Consider the following 15,544-nt stretch of genomic DNA (forward strand, 5'->3'; position numbering starts at 1 on the left):
CTCCACTGAAAATTTGGCTGGAAGAGTTTAGAAATTCATGCTCTTTTACAATGCGAAATTAAACTGACCACCTGCCCTCGGAAACAGCTTTGGAGTTCCTGAAGCTTCACCTGGAGACCAACAGCCAGCTCCAGAGATATGGACTGATGACAATCTGGCTGAACACTCTTTTCTAACAGAGCAAGTAAGGTAACAGGCACCCTCCCACCCCTCTCCAATCTATGTGTAGTAAGGAAGTCTAAGAAATGAGAGCCTTGATTCACTGACATTAGTAGGCTTGTATTGACATATAATTGTACCAATAACGGACATTCAATATTTCTGAAATTATCTGGAAATAAAAAACTAGGCAACTAGATGGTGAGGAATTCAGGTGATGAGAAAGCAGCAAGAAGAACTGGTAAAAATATCACAAATGCAGATATTGACAATCTCTTAACTTTTCAATTCTTGCACATTATTAGGCACAGTCTCTTTTATATGCTTTGGCTACCTGCTGCACTACATTTCCTAGCTGTCTATTCACAAGGATATCTATAGCCATTGAGGAAAATTCCTTCTTCACCTGATAAGAGCAATTAGTTTGAACTCCAGACCCTTGCTTATGCAAGGAACTTTAAAATGTAGGTAGACTGAGATGACAGAAATACTATACCCCACCCAGTGCAGCTGGCAGCACCTTTTTGCCTAGTTATAGAGAAAAACAACATATTCATTTCAGACACTTCTGTTTCCTCATAGTCCAGGAGCAACAATTCTGTTTTAGATGTTTTCTTCAACACAAAGTTTTCCATTCTGTCAGTGGCACACTCAGCAGCTCCTGCCGTAAGCACAAGTCCAAGCACAGTACGACTTCACGAAAGCCCTTTCAGCAGATGATGGCAGCAATGGGGAAGTCTGTGTTTGCTCTGCATGAGATCTACAGACTCTCATACTGTACCTATTTGTACTTACATGCAGGAGTTAGATTTCCAGATATAAAGATTAGCTTGGTTCCCTTTGACTCCAATATTCACTTTGTCTTTGTTGTGTCCTTTCCTAACTACTCCAACTGGATGTTCTCATGGGCTCTTGACAACTCTTACTGTAATCTGGAAGGAAACAGAAGGTAATGTTTCCAAAGGAAGTAACTTAAAATCTGAGAAGTCTGTCTCCTAGCTCTTTTAAGATGATATCCCTGGAGTAAACCAATCTTTCCACTTCTCCCTACTCTTGATACTGTCTCTCAATCCAAAGCAAGCTTTCGTTAGTCCTCCCTGTTTTAACTACATCATGCACTGACATGAAATCGTCTCTACACTCTGGCAAATGAGCTTGATCTTTGTGGTCCTCCAGGTGAGCAGAGTGCTTTCTTCCACAAAACTCTTCCTGTTCCCTGCGAAAGCCATTTTGTTATCTGATATTTTTTCTTTCTATCACTGTATCTTATGAACACATATAGAGGGTCTGATGTTGGGCTTCAGCAGATTAAGCATGGAGAAGCTGTGTTGGACAAGATCATTAACTGAGATCATTGTGCAGCATCTTCTCTGAGGGCCTCTAGCGGTGGAAAATACAGCATGACTACTGGCACAAGCCATGCCAGTTTCCTGATGAGAAGCTCTGGATTGGCAAAAACTGCCCAGGCAAGGAGCTGAGCCATGTGGGAAGATACAGCCCAGGTCACCCAAGACTCATGCTCTCTCCTCGCTATGGTCCTAGTTCTGTCACAGGAGTACTTTAGGGTGCAGAGGGGCAGTTTGTTTATTGAACTCAATGGAGTCATTCCACATTTAATGTTAGCGTAAACACGATCAAACTTGGGCAAAAATGCAGTCAATAAGCTGCAAGGAACAGAAACGTGTGAGTTTTCAGTTCACTGACCTTCTTTGTAACCTTAATGGATATCTACTGGCTATGTAAGTGTTCATAAAGTAACACAAATGACTGGCCAGGATCAGCTATGAAGTACACAGTTACAAATCCTGACAAAGGGTAGTGATTACTTACTGGTATTTACCTTACCTCTGTTATTTTAGTTATGCCTTCTAGTACATATGTAAATAAATTCCTTTTTTGCTTTAATATTTACAGATCTCTTGCACGGGCAGACATCATGTTATATGTCTATTCACATGACATATTGTAACCCAGATAGATATATGTAGTTATTCAAAAATCATACAAAAAATCACAATTTTCTATCTCCTAAATTTGCTCCATAATTTCAGTATTTTTCTGTTAAAGCAGTTTCTTGGACTGGATTTACTGTTCAAGGAGCAATCTTACAGGGGTGTACAACTGAGGACTATGATAACCTTGCACTTTGTTAAGTCAGGTCATACCATATTTCCCAAAAAAAATACCTCTCTGTAACTGTATATTGAAAACACATCTCACTTGATCTTCAGTCACTCCTTGGTCTCTTTTGCAGCTGTTTACCTTGCTTCTGCTTTCTACTACGCATTTGTATTTCAGGTTTTTTTACAGCTGTATTTTTCTAAATTCTGGTTTTATTATAAAGTATATTGTAAATATTATATTATTCTATCTCTCCTGATTCTGCATGCAATCTTTCCTGATTACAAATTTAATTTTTTATAGGTCATATTCTATGCCCTGAGTGGTAATTTTTGTCTTTTTCTTATTGGTATTATTTGAAAATTCCAATAATACATTATTTTCTCTGTTTTCCACATTACATAAAATCACCCTTAACCTCCAGTCCCTAAATTTGTGTCACACCATGCTCTCCGTGGATGTCTGTGATTTTTCTCATGTCACTATGCAGATTTCTGAAGAACAGACTATGCATCATGGAACAAAAAAAAAAAAAAAATTGTTGTTTAGCCACCAACCTCAAACTCACAAATGCTTTTAAGTGCATAGAGGGTGAAATTTGAGGAATACTAAAAGCATAGCACCTGCTGCCCAGAGTACGAGTCACAGACTGGTTTGCTGCAACCCCGGAGTTGCTCCAGAGAGCAAGGAGTTTGCTTTCCTTTCATGCTCTCACTTTCTCATTCCATTTATGGGCAGTTACCTAATAAATGGGAAGAGAATCAAGCTGGATTGCATTCAGTGTGTACAGAGGAGAAACAAACCTGCTAATGACTTAGTATCTACTGGACTTGACTCCAAGCATGGTGAAAACTCGAGGTTAAGGTCTTAGGTCCCTCTGAACTGGGACAAACTCTGCCTGGAGACAGATGCTCGGGAAGGATAGGAATCCTGTGGTGGAGGCAGCCAAGAAGGGCATGTAAAGTTTGCTTCAAGGAGGCAGGTAAACAGTAGCTTTTATGACCAATGTTTTTTTCAGACACATTTGCCCAGCTATTTTACATGGGTTTTTTTTATTCATACATTTGCCAAGCAGAAGTAGTACAGCTACTATCAGCTCCTACAAATCACTGGTGTATAAATGAGTCTGAGATGACGCAGTTCTGCAAAGTACTTGGCTGGCATCAGCATGCTGTGCTTTGCTGGCCCAGCATCATGCTGCTGGTGAGGACACGACAGGCAATGGCCCTGCTCATGAGTTATTAAGCAGACAGTTTAAGACAGGCAACCGAACAGAGTTACCTACAGCCTCACCAGACTGCCTTTCCGTCTTGTATTTCAGCATTGCTTGTAAAATTTCTCTTACTTTGTATCCCTTCTCCACTGCTACTGATGACAGTTTCTGGAGCTGCTGAAAATCAGAAACACAATAGAAACAATGTACAGGTGTGATATATCAGATGTACTGATAAGGTCAATTATTTTAAAGGGGAACTGAACAGGACTGTGCACTTGCATGGGTCTGTGTGCCTGAGTGAGCAGGATGCAGCAGATGCATCTCAGTCCTCTACTTCCATCCTGCTGTTGGAGGCTTACGTTCTCCGTGAACAAATTCTTAAGAGGCTGCCAAATGGAACGATGACAATAGGTGAAGAGCTGCTTTCTGCTAGACCATTAGTAAAGGGGAGAAGACTCAAAACATAACTCAGACTGCTCTTTGTTGTCCAAGTTGAAAGAAATATAACAAAAACAGTGTGAAAAATAATTTCAGATTCTCAATTATTTTGATACTCAGAATCCATAGCAATTCAGTACTATAGGTAAAAATGTTTGTGAACAACTCGTAATGTTTCTAATGTAAACATTTCTTTATTAAATGGCATTGCCATTAGAACATTTCTGAATGTAAAGGTCTTAATTTATGTAATAAATGTTGAAAACCAATGTAGTTACTACTTTTAAAATTAGACCCATTGAATTTGTTGGAAATATGGCATATAATTTTGCACTACCTTTGTGCTGAGCTAAAGGTACATATTTTTCTCCATGTCTTTATTTCCTGTTAGTTTACTATTTTGTAACAAGACAGTAGATTAATAGTAGCCCACATTGCTACCTAGGGCACTAGCTTAAAAAGAGAAATGTCTAGAAAAATTTTATTGAGAAAAATATTTTTATACCCCATAAGGCAGCAAGATTGGGGTAACCAACCAATACCTAAGTCCATTTGTGTTCTAATTTCTGCCTTGATTATTCATGAACTCATCACCACGAGAAGCAGAGCACAGGCACGTCTGCCTGAGAGGCAACCATTCACTTCAAGAGGGCTCAGAGCTGTTACACACATTTTCAGAAGGATTCTGATTCACCATTACCACCCCATGTACCTTTACTGGATCCAGCCATGCAGTCAGCAGTTTCCATGCCCTTAGAGCCTACTGATCCTCCCTGCTCCCTGACTCTGCCAGAAGTGACTCAGGGTTGATGTATTTAACTATAATAAGACACAACTTTAGCACTGTATCCACCAGGCTGCCAATATATTGTGCACTGCTGCTGTCTTCTCTGCTCAGATAGAGTCAATCAGTAAGCATTTCAGTCAGTCCCCATATGGCCTCTTTACAGGATTGCCTGGTATCTGAAAAGCCAATATGTCCCTTAGTGTTTCTGCCAGTATTTTGGTTTGTTTCATCAACAATTGGATTTCCAGGCTGACTTTCTACTTTGCAAACAAAAAAAAACCCAACCTCTTCTGTTTTTGTTTATTAACTTCCAGATTAACCATTAACTGAACATGTCATTTTCGGGCTTCTTCCTTTCAGTGTCTGGCTTCTGTGAATCTGGTTCTTCAGCTTCTTTTGACGGATCTGGCCATCCTTCTGCAAATTTTTGGAAGGTGGGGTGATGGAACTCCTGTGATAACAACCCAAAGGCAGTGGGACCTGCTTTGCTAGGATTGTCACCTTCTGTTGCTTTCTTGTTAGCATTCATTCTGCTAGATGACACTCTATGGGCAAGAATACAATCACAATCAAGCCCATGAATCTGGTAACATTTTGGCCATATCCCAAATTTCTGAACTCCAGGGCATGTTCTTTGGCGATCTTGTTTCAGCTTCCCTTCCTGGTCATGATTTTGAGCACTGGCTACACTGGTTTTTCTTTTCATGCCAGAGGGTAACCCCTTGCTTAATAATGTGGTTTCCCACAGCGTCTGCACAGGTCATTTCTTTTTCTTTTCACAATGTTTCCGTCCTTGCTGCTGCAAACTTTCGTTTTGAGCCTTTGTATCTGTTCTTGAACCTGTCTTCACAGAGGCATGTCAGACATTATCTTTTCCAGGGTTTTGCACTATCAAGGTAGAGTGCAAATTATTCAATATTGCTTGTGCATTTCTGCAGCCTTACAACTGCCTAGGGTGAACGGAGTCAGTTTCTCTGAAGAAGCAAAATATGAATTAGTCAGGACTTTGTCTGTTATGTCACGTAAGTTTTTCATAGAGGAGTCTATTACAAAGTCTGAAACCACAGCCTTAGAGTGCCTTAGAGTAAAAAGTTTTAGCACAATACAAGCCACATTTGAATCATTTGCCTGACCTTCAATGGTCTTCATAACTGAGACCACCATGACTGAAACCACAGTATTTGCATAAAATAGTATCTTTTTGCTTAAATTATTTGCAAATTCATCTTGGCCAAAACGTTTTTGTGATGGTGTTTTTCTTTCTCCTGTTGTCCTGCTCTTCTCTTCTGGAAAAGCTCATTTCTACTGGAAGAATAGTTTATTGCTTTATAGAAAATGTCATCTTAGAAGGTGGACTCTCTTCATATCTAGTTCCTTTCATATTGACATGAGTAACTTTCGCTGATGGATTATTTTTATCTTTATTTGTACCCAGTCCAATAGATTAATGACCAGACTTTCCAAGAACAGCAGAACAGTGGTCAGAGACATCTGACTTTTCATTAATCTCTTTATGAACCACTGCAATGACAAGGTTAGAGAGTTTCTCAGCATGAAAGGAAACCTCTTCTAACTCTCACTTGCCTTCAAGTAGTGGCCTCATTCTCTGCACTCTTTGGGTCCTTTGGATTTGGAGTGTTTTTCATCTTCAAGTGAAAATCTGGTGGCCCAGTGCTGGATCTGACATCCACAATTACGTTTGCCATAGACACTGAATCCTCCTGACGATACACTGCACTGTCTGAAGGTCTGTCCCTCATCAGATGATTGTGTCAAAGTTCGATCACCCTTACGCTTTTCAGCACATCCTCAATGCTGAGTGCGCACCTTTCAGGGTATTTTTGAAATCAGCTCAAGATTTTGAGTGGATCAGGTTCCTGAAACAGTCTCAGAAACAAAACACAATGGAAATGCATCATGATTCATTATCCACACCTTTGTCCCTCGGCACAAAGGTTCTTTCCATGTTAAGGAGTTGTGTGTGAGCACCAGGTGAAACTCTGATTGGTCTTGGTGACTAACTACAGAGAATCAGTATGTATACTGATCTCAGCAGTATGTTGCCAATGGCAGCAACTAGCTCCACCAGGGCCATAAAATATGTGAATACTAATATGAATAAAGGTTAGGTGGTTTAGCCATCATGCCACTAAAGCTTGTCTTACAGTTTCTGTTGCGGGCTACTGCTATCTGATAGGCTCTATTGAAGCCTCATTACTGAGGACACTTCTAATTTCAGGTTAGATTAAAAACACAGACTCGAAATCCCTACCCCTCTGTGTTTTTGTTTCTTACAATCTGTGTACAGTCAGCCAGGTACTCCAACTGCATATCTTTCCACAGAATGAAGGGGACACACACATTATAAAGGAAAGACTGACAGGACAAGCCCAGAACAGTGAGGGGTTTTATGGACAGTATCTTGGAGCATTTTGCATTTTCTGAACCTGTCTAAGAAGCCAAAACAACTAATCTTTTTGCCTAGTATTGCTCCTGAGTCAGCATCTGCAGCAAGATTGTACGAAAAATTGAATACATGTCAGCACAGCAAGCACTGGGAAAAATGTAAGGATACAGCAGATGGGTAGGTCATATGTTCACTCCTTCTTCCATTTCAGCAAGTAGCATTAATTCCAGCTGCAGAATTTCCTGGGCTCATCCCCTCTGAATGCCTAAAAATGGTTTTGGCATAAGAAGGGTTTGCATCTGGAGAATATTTTGCACACTGAGTACTGATGCATACGTGAGTTTGTGGTAGACTTCAAAATTGCAGGAATAGCTACGGGTATGCTCTTCAAGATAGGCATGAGCTTATTTACGTATTTCTAGCTCAGTTAGGTAACAGCAGAATGGCAGGGACTTGATTTACCCTGCTAGAATTCAGGATAAGTAATTTTACCAGTGGCATCCTCATTCACACAGTATTTCCATGACCACAGTAGAAATATGAGACAACTTACAGCTGTTCCACTCCTTATTGTCTGAAAGCTTCAGTTTTTTTCAGACTGGCATTAAACAATATTTGGGTCTCTCTGACTGCACCTAGAGGCCTATTTCTGCTATCTGAAACAGTCAGGATGTTTGCCAACCACTTCAGGTGGCCATCTCTGTCTTCTCAGCTGGATACCTTCCATGCCACGGCCGTGCGACAAATTATTATCTTCCTCCTTAGGTTTCTGTCACAGAGTATGGATTTACATGCCTACCTGGCTATTTGAATGTTGTAGACTTTTTATTTACCCTGGCTTGCACCAGTGGACATAGGATAAAGAATTGCAACCTTTCACTATTGTGATGGGTTTGCCCTTGGCTGGGGGCCAAACCACACACCCGCTCACGCAGTTCCCTCCCCCATCCGAGGATAGGGGAGAGAATTAAAGGGGTAAAGGGAAAAAAGGATTCGTGGGTTGAGATAAGGACAATTTAATAACTAAACTACAATAATATTGAAAATAATACTATATACAAAATAGATAAATGAGTGATACACAGTGACACTGCCCCCACACCCGATGACCAAGGCTCAGCCTGTTCCCGGCTAACGATCCCAGAGCAGGGAGAGTCCTGAAACCGCACTCACGGAACGGAGAGAACAGTCCGAGCGTCCCAGACCCAGAGCTGACTGGGGTGGGGGGGCGAAAGGCCTTGGGAAATCGACCACCTGGAGTGAGATGACCTGGAGCAAAAGTGATCCGGAACCAAAAGGGGCGATCTTCCGGAGGGTCCTCACCTATATACTGGGCATGACGTGTATGTTATGGAATAGATTATTGGCCACTCTGGGTCTCAATCCTGAACCTAAGATCAAAACCTGGGCTAGTGCTCCCTCCCTGCTTCTCCAGTCTGCCGACCTTGGTAGTGGTGTAAACATCCCTTCTTATCAGCTTTCTTCTGAGCACAAATCCAAAACACAGCCTCTTGCTAGCTATTACGAAGAAAGTTAACTCTGTCTCAGCTTAACCCAGGACAACTATGTTCCATTTTATTTCACATCTCTCCTCTTTTAGTGACTCCTTTGAATAGAACAGTCTCCTTTCTCCTTTCCTTTTTTTTTCCATAACCTTTTCTGTTGTTTGTGAAAGATGTATACATGTTGCAAGCTGAAATACTAGAGGTATATCATAAAGGTTCAGTGGAAAAAACATTATTTGTCCATGGCCTCTTCTTCTTTCTACCTTTTTTTCTTCTCAACTGTACTTTCTTCTTTAATTTCTACTTAGAAATGGGATTTTCCTGTTGTCCTGTATCTAGTTTCTCTCTAAAGTCATTGAAAACAGTCCACAACACAGAGTTCTGCCATTTTTTTTCCCTATCAAACTTGTTATCAGTATTTGGAAGTTAAACAAACCCCAAACATTGTTAAACTCAGGGTATGTGGCTGCATGACTGTGAAGAGATAGAAAATTAGTACTGTGTCAAAGAATCTTCAGTCAAAATTTTGAATATGTGATTCCCACACAGAGAACACAGACTGAACTATATATGCTTCTAGAAATACTCCCCCTTGACATCCAAGATCTCATATACAGGAAATGAACCTTTACAGTTCCTCTGGTAAGAAACCAGAGCACCTTTGCTGAGGGGTCTGAAAGAACTAGTCTAGACTTACCCAGGTCCAGCTTCAACTCAGAAGTGCTTGGTTTGGATTTATACACTAAACCTTAATCCAAACACTTCTGGCTCGTGCCAAGGCTAACGTTACTAAGCACTGAGGAATACGGTCTGAAAAAGCATGCAATGGTTTACTTTGGCTGATAAGAAAACATGTATATATCAGATGAGGAATTCTAAGCCTCAGTTCTCTGCACGTGCTTACCCAATTTACAGTACAAGAAACTGAAGAATTTTGCTTTCCCTTATTTAGCCAACAAATTCCTTACTGCAAAGCAGCAGTATATAAGCAACAGCAACATTCCGACATTCAAGGGATGGCTGTCCTAGAATTAAGCAGTAGAGGAGAATCCAAATTTGTGTTGCAGATGTACAAACATTTGGTGTTTGGTAGCAAAGAGTTTTCCTTTTATTAGAAAATTTAACAAGGACAAGGGGTAACTTTCTTAAAAATATTAAACCAGACACAATCCTCTTTTTTGCTTTCTTGGGTGCTTTTTCTACATGCATATGCATATACAAAAATAATTAAAAGAAACACATTTCTTACTGTCCAATTCTGTTCTGTCTTACCTCCAAGTACATAATGATCCACTTCACAGCACTCTCTGGTTCTGCAGACAGTCAGTATTATCAGATATCAATAAGCAAAAAAAATAAAAATCCAAGAAAGGCATGTATATGAAAAGAAAACAAGTGTTTGCAGTATGTAGTGAATTATGGAAATATGAGGTTTTCAGTTTTTCACCAGAGAAAAGTCAGAATTTAATTTGGTAGCTTTATATTTTATTTACATTTATGGACAGACTCACACACTGACACTGGGACTTTTCAGAAAAAATAAAGGTCTTCCAAAAATCTCTGTCTGAATGAAAATACATGCAACAAAAACAAACAAAAAAAGCTTTTGTAAGCTGAGCTTGCAATTTTTAAAATTCATGCAAGTGAGGATATGGCACACAGATTTCTAAATAAGTAGAAAGTTGTCATTTAATGCCTTAACTCCAGAAAACGCCTCTTGCCTCTTCTGGAGATGAGCTGTATTTAAATTAAGTTTTTGAAATAACTTACCTTTTTGTTCCTGCAACAGGCTGAAAGATTTTGATTTTCCTCAGCATTTCCAAGAAAAACTCCTGTAGGCAGCCATATATAATTAGTCTAAAATAGACAATTTTTTTTTTAAGATACCTTTGTGAATGGCAACACTAGCACTACTTTTGCTAATTTTTATCTTTACTAGGGGTGTCACAATGCATTTGAGAACAGCATAAATCAAATGCAGCAATATTAGCAGTATTTGGAAAATCTTGTTAGATGCTGAAATACTAACTGAGGAGTGTGAAAAAGAAGAAGGCAGCAAAACAAGAACCCATCAAATTTCCTCTCATTCTCATTTGGTAAATAGTGACAGCTTAGACATAGATAACCTGCTGGCTTTATTGAGCTTTCATTTAGTCCATGGGCATGAACTTGCTGAAGCAAGAAACTCCAGAAGTCTAGCCTATGCACACTGAGGTATCTATTTGCCTTCCCAGGTGCATAAGAAGTACGTCTGACACATGAAAATCATTTTTTTGCAGAGAGAGCACCCACTTTGTTAAATATGATAGTCTCCTTTTGTAGCACACATAACTCAAATGGCAACTGCCTTCATGCTATATAAAATACTTTTTCCCCAATATTCTATGTTCGTCTTTGTCCAAAGGAATTTGCTGGGGTTATTTTTCCATTTTCTATATAAACTACCCTGTAAAAATTGCAATTACGGCAAAGTATAAACCAAAATATAATTAACTGAGCAGACACTATATCTTTATTCAACAGTGTTGAGAAAGAGTTGGGCTCCAAACTTTTAAATGCTCCAGATCCTTCAAAGTCTTATGCACATTGTTAATTTTACAATTTGGAAGATTTTCTGTTGATTTCAGTGAGCCTGTCCACAAAGTGTATGTCGGCAAATGTTTATGCTTGAAACAGAATGTACAGCATCCACGTAACACATGCTGTCTTATCCTATGGCACGCATGAAATCTCATTTTTTAAAAATATCACAAAATTCCACAGAAATTCTAGTCTGCAGAACCACTGCTGCAGAATTTGGATTAATTTTACTGCAAAGGCTTGGTTATCGATACAGTGAAATAAAGGAAGGTTGTCAACTGCATAGTTGTTCTCTTTCCCAATGATGTTTTTAATTTATTTAATGTTATAAAGACCACCTGATATTACTAACAGTAGCAATGAGGGGAATTTGAATTCTCTATTAAGTATTCTATGCATTTGACATACATTTTGATTGCTTTTTCAATCATACAATCTTCTCATCCGATTTCCTGCTTTATGTCAGTGTTCCATATTGCTAGGGGTGGGACATGTTTGTATTGCAATTTGGCTCTTTACTGCAATTGCTATAGTCTGCTAAGGGTGATTTACATTTGTATTGTGACTTATTTACATTGCTGTACCATTCTGCTAAATCAAAATCCCATGCAACATCAAACGATTTCAGGTAAGTAAACCTGTTATTAAGCATCAACACACCTCTCTGCCCGAAGTGTGGAATATCTAAAGACACCTAATTGGAGACTATTGGACTCTGACACTGGGTCAGATGTGCTGAGTGGGACCCAGGACTGCACAAGCATCAACTACCCCTTGGCTTACATTCAAGTTCTATTTGAAGGACAACGTACGTAGGTGCTCACTGTTTTCCCTGGTTACCACTGGTGGCATAACAATGCTGTGGGTACCCCCTGTTCCATCTGCACCTTGCTCTGAGTTCCAGGAGATGTGGTTGCTGTGTGCCCTCACCTTCCTCTTCCTATGACACTTGTGTCCCAGAGGCCCCACATGTAGGCGTAACATCCATTTCAGACGAGGCTGAATTTAACCTGCTGTAGCTTTTAGTTTATTTAAGACAAGCTTTTATTGTCAGCACTGAAATATTTTATTTCTGTAGGTCTTAATGTGAGATGGTCACACCCATTTTTCTCAAAGTTATTTATTCCTGTATACTACCAGAAAGATCATTTGTGGGGAAGCTGGTATAATTTAGGGTACCGCTCTTACAAGGATAAAGAAAACAGTAACAGTATCCCACTACTAAGAAACAATTTTTTAAAAAAGCAAAACAGGTATCATAAAAGTTATAATTCTATATGAACAGAGGAAGCTGTAGGATTGGGATATTAACCTAAAAACATGCTACCTACAAGAAATAACCGCTAACAATAATATCAATACTCTGTTCTAATATAGTGCTTTTCATTAGTATATTTCTAAGGGTTTCACAAAGTAGGCATCATTATTCCACTTCATGGATGGGGAAGCTGAGACGTGATGTGACTTGACTTCCTTCTATAATGGAGTAGAACAGCAGCAAAACTGGGAACACATCCTTGTTCTCCTGAGTGCTAACCCTGTGCTTGATCCACTGGCAATGCTGTGATCCCCTTCTGCCATCTACAGTACATAGTCTAGTTTCACCTAAGTCAAATCTGTAAATAGCATCACAGGAAACAACCTATCACACAAAGATCTCTGCAGCATATGTATGCTTCCTTGCACTCAGAAATAGCTTTCATTCTGATTCATGGGGTGCTTTAATTGTAGCATGAGGAGTTAACACCTTGGGGAAACTACATAACATCTTACAAACCAAATACTGTTAAGGGAGTTAACAAATGAAACAGATGCAAGACAGCATGATGTAGATGCAAGAGAACATTTACAGAGCAGAGGTACTTCCTGCCTTCTACCCTGCACCCCTCCTGACTGCTGACCTAACCCTCCCAAATACCTTGGCAGAGCAACCGAGTAGAAAAGGAAGGGGGACTTTTCAGAGAAAAGAGAATATCTGCTGGTTATTCTTTACACACCTCTCAAAAAATCCAGATTAGGGACAAGGGAGACTATGTTGGAGGGAAGTCTCAGAAGCAAATAGTCTAGAACCATTTCAAAGAGGTTTTTTAGGCTGATGAAACATCCAGATGAATTCAATGGTGAAATCAGAAAAAAAAAAGGGGGGGTGGGGGGCATCTCCAGGCACTAACTCACATTCTTATTTATCCCTTGCATGCACTGAATAAGCTAAAGAATCAATTGGACTTTCCTACCTCAGGCAGCGCCACCGTGTTCATTGGGCCTAGGGAGCTTTCAAAGGATGGTTTTATAACTTGCTGTTCAGTCTTTCTCACCACACAGGGTCTTTGGTATCCTGCTTATCTTGCTGCAGCCAGAAAGCAGAGTGGCATCAACAGTAAGGCCACAAGGAGACCAAGGGTGCAGGTGTGTGTGGTAACCGAGGCACGCCATTCACACCTGCGAGCCCTTAAAGTCAGCATTTGCAACTAGCCAGCTGTTCCCCAACGTGGGAGAGCTCAGAGATGCCAGAAACATTCAGCACGGGACTCTTATTAAATCCTCACACATTTTAGGTGATCAGTAGCCCTGGGGCTGCTTTTAGATGTTTTACTCTAACTTCCCTGGGATTCAAATATAGTGAGATAGTCCTTAATCAGCAATATGATGTTCCAAATTGTTTTCAAAATCAAATTCAGCTCCTGTAAATTGCACAGTTAACCTAGTTAACTTGTAATTGAAGCTGTAGCAAGTCGGATGTGTCCATTACCTTACCACATTTTTTTTTATGATTACATCACCATAAGACATATGTGTCTCTAGTCACATCTTATCCCTATAACATCACTGCTGAAATAGGAAAATATTTTTTTTTTTTTTAAATGGAGAGTGGAAACCACAAAGCTCTGGTCATCTCTCCTAAAATCAGGGGGTGGCAAGCCTGGAGCAGAAGACGCATCCTCTGATTTATAATCCATTGCTTTAGTCTTACTTCATCCTTCTCTTTCTAGTCCAAGCTTAGAATTTGTTATAAAATCACTTCCCACGGACATTTATGTCACTATACAGAACACTGAAGGGTCAAGTTTCCACATCAAGAGGCTCTGACTTAGATCAAGAACAAGGTGACTGTGTGAGATGCAGGAACTGGACAGTCAATTTCATATAGCTGTGCGCCAGCTCTGAAACAAGGGTAGGTACCCAGTTCTGCTAGGTAAATTCCCACTGCTTTCCATCAGCACCCATCAAATTTACAGATTTAAGCCTCGGCTTTTTTGTACCATATCTAAGCACAACCATACAAACTGGATTTCCTGAAGGTGATGAGGCAGGCTGGGCTGCTCAGAAAAGCTGCGGTGAGACTGTCAGGCATGACGAAGGCAGAGGGAGCAGCAGTGGGTGGAGGTGGAGGGGGCCTGCTGCTGTGGTTCCTGGCTACCAGCCTGTTTAGTTTGATGTGCACCTGGCTTACGCGTCAAAGAAAAAAAAAAAGGGTGTTGTGGCTGAGAACTGGAGATGGACAAAGTTCACAGAGAATGCATATTTTTGCCCCAACCCCCAAATTACCTGCTATGCCGCAGCCCAGGCAGAACTGCCACTTGGATTTGCGTCAGAAGTTGAGTTAAAATGGAATATTTTGGAATCTGCACCAAATTGCCAGAAATAGCCCCTGATTGTTCTGCCTTTTACTGTACTGACGTTTTAAAAACTTTTTGGTGAATGTAAGCACTGGCTACCATGGTGTAAGCAAGGTTACAAAAGAATGGCCATTTGTATTCAATACAGACTAAAGTGCAAGGGGAACCCATGGGAAAAACCAGGCTATAATGGTGCGAGTGGCAGATTTAGAGTGCCCTGGGTGTGATCGTGATGCAACATCCACAGCAGCACTCGCTAAGGGGAAAAAGTTTCAGGGAAATGCTGAAGACCTAGGATAACAGAGGGACTTAGGAATATTAGAGTGGCTGCATGTCTGTAATAATAAAATTGTTTAATCCCCATTTAAGGCTAATTTAATGAGACCAGGCAATTCAAGGCATGAGTTACTGAGAATGTCTTCAACCAGTTCAGCTCAGCAGTGCCCCAAGTTACTGCCATTTAATTGTTGGATTTGGCTTGTTTCCCACTAGACAAGCGCTCAGAAGCAGGCGCAAGGACCTGCAAACCACCAGTTCCCCAAGAAAGACCAATAAATATTTTAACTTAGGGTTTTCGAAAGCCCCTGCCACAGTTGAGGGCCATCCTCCCTCCAAAATTCCCCTCTTCGGTGCTTCTGAATTCTCTCCCACCCCCAACCTCCCCTCAGAGCTGTTGGCGCTCGGCGGACCGCCAAGGAGCTCCGGCAGGACAGA

This window comes from Pterocles gutturalis, unplaced genomic scaffold, assembly GCF_000699245.1.
Source record: "Pterocles gutturalis isolate BGI_N339 unplaced genomic scaffold, ASM69924v1 scaffold4018, whole genome shotgun sequence".
NCBI classification, from domain to species: domain Eukaryota; kingdom Metazoa; phylum Chordata; class Aves; order Pterocliformes; family Pteroclidae; genus Pterocles; species Pterocles gutturalis.